The sequence below is a fragment of the Orbicella franksi genome, chromosome 10, assembly GCF_964199315.1.
Source record: "Orbicella franksi chromosome 10, jaOrbFran1.1, whole genome shotgun sequence".
Classification (NCBI taxonomy): Eukaryota; Metazoa; Cnidaria; class Anthozoa; order Scleractinia; family Merulinidae; genus Orbicella; species Orbicella franksi.
In genome coordinates this window covers 10,886,985-10,893,208 of record NC_138154.1, presented here as the reverse complement: position 1 = coordinate 10,893,208, position 6,224 = coordinate 10,886,985, and positions in this window count along the sequence as shown.

Here is a 6,224-nt window from a genome sequence, read left to right as displayed (position 1 = left end):
GACGCGATTTTGTGGCCAAATATTAAGGTTAGTAAAGTGTACGCGTTATTTTCTAGTATTCACGTATTTTTCATTGAGCTGTGTATATTTTTTACTGGTTCTAGTGTTGTTAAAGTTTCATCGTGCCAAATTACACGGTTGTAAACAACTTCGATATTTTGTAAACTCTCTTTGAATTTGAGGCGTTACAAGTGTACCTGAACCGCTGTTGTTATAAGGCTTGAGTAATTCATCGTTCCTTCATTTTTATGACAGTTGTTTTCAATTTCTCTCTCTTAAGTACATGGAAGAGCATACTCGACTGCTCGAGGCACTTTGCCGAATTTTTGGGGAAAAAACAAAGGGAAAAGAGAGGAAATAAGACATCGCTAAGTACGCGGACGAAATTAAACAAATTTGGGAGGTCTCTGTTTTGGTGGATTCACCGAATGTGCACCCCAGTTTTATCACTGGACAGCCAGCAGCCTGTTGAAAACCTCCTACAGCACAGAAGTGGCAGCGAAACAGACAGGCCAGGGGTAATGCAGTGATTCCCTGTAAATGGATGCTATCAGTATCCCAAGGAATGGCACAAAGGGTAGAGAGATTGTTTGTGCTCATTTACCAGAGGTTGAGGGCCATGCAAACATGTAAGTTAAGGTTTGTAGGGGGCATTGTACTCTTTGTTTTGGCATTTTTCAAAAACTATACACACCGCAGCTGTTCCTAGTAGATGATGATTCTTTTCACCTCCCCGTGAAGCTTGAATGTACCAGAAAGTAATGTTTTTGTAAAATAGTTTTTATGAACGCAAAGACTGAAAAGGTACGAGAGTTTAGAATGTAGTGTCGAGTGTTGAACATTACTAATTGTGAAACTAATGCAAAACATTAATTGGTTGTGAACAGGAAACATATCAGTTTGGTTAAGAATATGTAATAAAAAATACAAAACATAAGAGTTATCAGACCACTTGAGGGCAATCTCTTATTTAGTGAGACTAATGTGGTAACTACATTCAAAATAAATTCATATGTTAAAACGAAAAATACATTTGTAAAAATATTGACATCTGTAAGCAATGTAATAATCTTCTAAGTGCTTGTGATTTGTTTCAGGTCCTGCATTCTGCTAAGAGGCAAATTCAAGGTTGAGAGTACCTAAAGAGTGAATAAAATAAGATGGATTTCACTTTCAAGACTGAATTTGTTTTGTATACTTTAAATAAATATATAATAAAACCTTGGGACATGTGGATGGATTGTGAATGCTACCTTGTCAACCTGTCCAGGAATTATATTTTGATATTTTTGGGTAAATAACTTGTGAAAGTCAGCAATTATATGTAAGTTTTCATAATTTAAATGTGAAAATCAGACATGATATCTTTTAGCACAGTAACAAATAGATACAAGAAATATTTGAAACAAATACCAAAATGGAGAAATTTCAGATTTACAAAGAATATATTAACAGAATTTTTGGCTATCCCTGCATCTGACAACACTAAAATTTTGGATACATTTTTTCTAGCTTAGTTTATTTTGTATAAAAGGACAAGAATTTCTCACTCGTATGCGTTATTGAAAATTCTGTTTTAATGATGATTTCATTTCCTCGATTAAGCCAAAACGTATAACATTTTGGACATCTACAATTTATCTTTGCTGGCATATAAGAACACGCGCGTGCTGTCGATTTCGGCCCGATAATCCCTAGATAAGAGGAAAGCCTCAATTCTCTATCAATCATTTCTGTGCTTAGAAAAATGCAGAGTAAAGATACTTACCGATTGTACGGTCTCTTTCCAAAGAATGATAACAGCAGCTCGTCATACGTCGTCCGCATTGCGCTCTGTGGTGTTTCCTTCGGTCCGAAGATAATTGTTATCTGGGCAGAATTGTCTGTGACATGGCGCGAACACAAACTTTCCTTTTATTTTATAATTTGGACAGTATTTAACTCAATTCGAGATAAATATATACCTCCTGAAGGCCCGCATTCATGGCATTGGAAAGTATTCGCGACTCTCTTTGTCCGCCATCTTGAATCTCTTGGTTTGTTGTGAAACACAACACTCCAATCAAAACACGCATTCTCATTGGTTGAAACGTGAGTTTCGTGACATCACAGATGTCCTAATTTATTGGGACATTCCGGACTGGTAAATGCTTATTTGTTTAGTACTGATAATCAGTCGCCTAGAAAGCCAAAGTAAGTTCCAGATGTTTACACTATATTCGGCCGCCATATTGGTGTACCACGGATGTATATCAACATGGCGTTTTCTTACTGGGCTCCGTAAATTTCTGGGAAACATTTACGACGAATTTCTGAAGTTTGGGGAAATGCACTGGCCTACAACTTGGAGAAGTGTCTTATTTAGTTATCTTCTATAGCGTACATCACAATTTCTTAGCTTTTTCCATTGGTTGGATTTCGATTTTTTATTATTATTATTATTATTATTATTATTATTTTATTGCGAGACAATGAAAACGATCTGAACCGTTCGAAGAACAGAACAGCAACTGTGGAATATATTTTTTTTATAAAAATGATAAAACATGTTTTTTAGTTCATAATTTTTGAATATGTTCTCACCTTCCTCTGATATAAATCCATGCCATTCCTTATTTTTTGATCGGGATCACTTGCGGTCCAATATGGGGATCATTTCCGGTCCGGGATCATTTGCGGTTTAATTTGGGGATCATTTGCGGTCCGGGATCATTTGCGGACCCGCACAGAGCCACCCTAAATTTATGAACTCTTAAGGTGGCTCTGAACCCTATGTACATATTTAAAAAAAAAAAACTTTGCCAAAAGTTGCGTCTTATCATGCTTATCAAAATTTGATAATATAAAAAAAATTTACTGTGCCGTTTTTGAATTATAAGCCCCTAAAGCTCTAACTTAGAGTGTTTTTAGCAGGTCATACTGTTGCTACGGTAACGTATTTTGCTACAAAAATGATAACAATGTATTCATTAATGATTGGGCAGTTTTATGATACCATGATTGTAGCATCTAGTGTTGAAGAGTGGTTATAATCGCAAGTCAAAATCTACAGCTGGAAGTGTCGGAAACTGTTTTTAGCCACCTTAATACCTTGACCATGGTCAGAGATAGGAAAATCCGGACCTCGCTACAAATTAATCAAATAGCGTTACCCTGCCCTCTTGGAAAAAAAATCAATATATATATATATATATATAGGCAATTGTGGAAAACGAGGACGGACAACTTCGAGCGAAAAAATATATATATACAGTAAAAAATCTAAGAAATCTAAAAAAAAAGTTTAAAAATTTAATAAAAATAAACGTTTCGGTCAAAGACCTTCATCAGTTGCAGTGCCTTTTGGATCCTTCTGGCGCGTGGCATCCCTGTTGGCTCGAAGCATCTTAACTTTATATATATATATATATATATATATATATATATATATATATATATATATATATATATATGTGTGTGTGTGTGTGTGTGTGTGTGTGTGTGTGTGTGTGTGTGTGTTATTTGCCAGGGGGAGGTCCCTACGAAAAAAATATCTTCACCCGAGCGAGGTCTTGAGTACAGCCCGACCTCGAAAGCCGACCAAAAGCTGTTTCAAAGCTCACAACAAAGTTCGCTCGAGGTGGACCGTCAAAACCCAGCAAATGACTTTTTTCATGTCGTTCTGCTCTTAATAAAATTAAACTGCTAACATTAATTGCAAAAGATTTTGAAATCGCGAAAATAGGCAGAGTAAAAAAAAAAATCTTAATCTTCCAAATTTAATTAGGCAAGATTTTGAAATCGCAAAGTTACATAGACAAAGGGTAAAAAAAGCCATTTAAAGGTAGACTTTCATTTAGTCTAAATCCATCTCTTTACTATTCCCGCAACATTCTAAGACGTGGAGGTCATCACGATCTGGTTGGATCGTCATTCTGTTTATATTCCGCGTTGCAGGCCTTTGGAACAAGATCAATACACATGCATACACGTTAAGGTTTCTTGTGTTGAGCTAGAGATTGCATACGCATATGTATTTCCACAAAAAAAAAAAGACGTGTCACTTTCTAATCTGTACGCGATGATAGAACGAGGCATGCCTAGTGCAGGTTCGTTTTGTATGCGCCAGCTATACATTCATGTAGCATAATTCTCTCTCGGCTTGGTTTACACTTTACAGTAATGTTACACGTATTTTTATTTATTTGCTTATTTATTTATTCATTATTTTTTCATTTTATTATTTTTTTTTACTTTGTATGCGTTTGTACTTTTGTTTGTTTACATGAGCATTTCACGCAAAACATACATTATTTGTGTACACTGGTTTGTAGAACGAGATATACGTTGCACGCGTTCGTAGTTTCATTTGTGCCCATGAGGGTATCGCTTAACATGTATGACATGCCTAAAAGTATACTGGAGACTGCTTTCGTTCATAGAACGAGACATACATTGCATCATTTTATTTTTCATTTCTTTTGTTTTGGTTCAATAATGCGCGGTTTTATTTTGTTTGCACACGTGTTTCGCTTAGAACATATCATTAGTTAAGTCGACTTCTTGAACAACAAATTTCGTCGAGTTGTTTCGGGTTATGACGACTCGACGTCTCTCCCTTCTTTCAGGCGAGAGAAGTGCACTTAAGATGATTCTTCTGGTGAGCATAGTAAGAGACTTCTTGCCTTGTAAAGTGTGTTATCTTCCGGTAAGGATAGCTTCACGTTTTTCAGGACATGATTTCTGCGAAGACGGCTCGACTATACATAGACACGACTCCACTCACTTAGAATGTATTAGACATTAGTGAAAGTGATTTCGAAAACTCCAAAAGTCTTAAGCTTTCAGTCACGTAGAGTAACGAAAAATAAAAATGCAAAACCGTTTTTTGTCCATTTGGAAAGTCTTGAAAACCCCCTCTATTACCAAGTTCAGTCCACTTGCGTCAGATAATATCTCTGAACACGATAAAATAAAGACTTTTTTTTTCCATCGAATTCTACGTCAAACTTTGACTAATGCATTTTTCGGCCTTAAAGATAAATCCAATCTGACTAGTTAACTCGTACTAAAATGCAGCTTTTCGTTCGTGTCCGAAAATAACAACAGCACTAAACACACTGTAAGAACTTTGGCAAAATTTTTAAGCTCCGTGCATGCGTGTCAGCTCGTGTTCCCACAGAACTTCTCGTTCTTGTACACTTCCACGCGTGTTGCTACAACCCGATAGGAACACTGAAACAGTCTTTCATTTTCTAAATAAAATAATCATAAAACCATTCAGTTTACCTATCATAGGGATTGTCCAACCTTTCGACAGGAAAATTCGGAAAATGCGGAACTATAATATTACAACTTGAACGATGTAATTAGAATTAAGCAGTTACTATTTGAAACGTTAATCGATATACTTACAGGACTCCCAAGTTCACCAAACCGGAGAAAACATTCTCTGTCAAATTCCGAATATTATTTCCCGATAAGTCTCTGCAATAGACAAAGAAACAAGTAAAACATGTCTAGCATGCATTAATTGTGAGATTAATAATACACTTTGTAGTATGATAATAAAGGCAAAGGCAAGTCTGCATACGAGCCAAGTGGCCCACCAGGCCGGAGCTTATCCCGTTTTCTGTCGCGTGAAGCGACTAGTAGTATTTCTACTTCCCCCCCCCCCCCCCCTGGATGAGACGCTAGTCCATCGCAGGGTTACCCCCAGCATTAAGTTCGCCGGTACCCATTTATACCGTGCCTGGGTGAGCGAGGCACTGTGAGAGTAAAGTGTCTTGCACAGTAACACAACACAATGTCCCCGGCCAGTGCTCGAGCCCCGACCGCTCGATCCGGTGACGAGCGCACTAAACATGAGGTCACCGCGCCTCCCAGTATGATAATAAACTTAAATTTTATTAGAATCGATCGTACACCATACGTCGAACTTGCGACCGCCTTCACACCTCCCATACAACCTCTGCATTTACTCATTCCCGTTAGCACACATTTCCGTAGGCGGCCGTAGATAATTTAAGGTCTCACTATTTAGAGTTTTCTTTTGTTTTTAAGCTCCTGTAAGTCGACACCCGAAAGGAATTGGGCCTGACCATGAAAGATACTCATAACCATTTGTAAACTGCATCACTGCATTTTGTTACATTAAGAGTGTTAAGAGGGTATGGATGAGGAGTAGTGGTGCAAATCTCAGTTTTCAGTTAAAATGTTACTCATTTATTAGTTGTCAATAACAT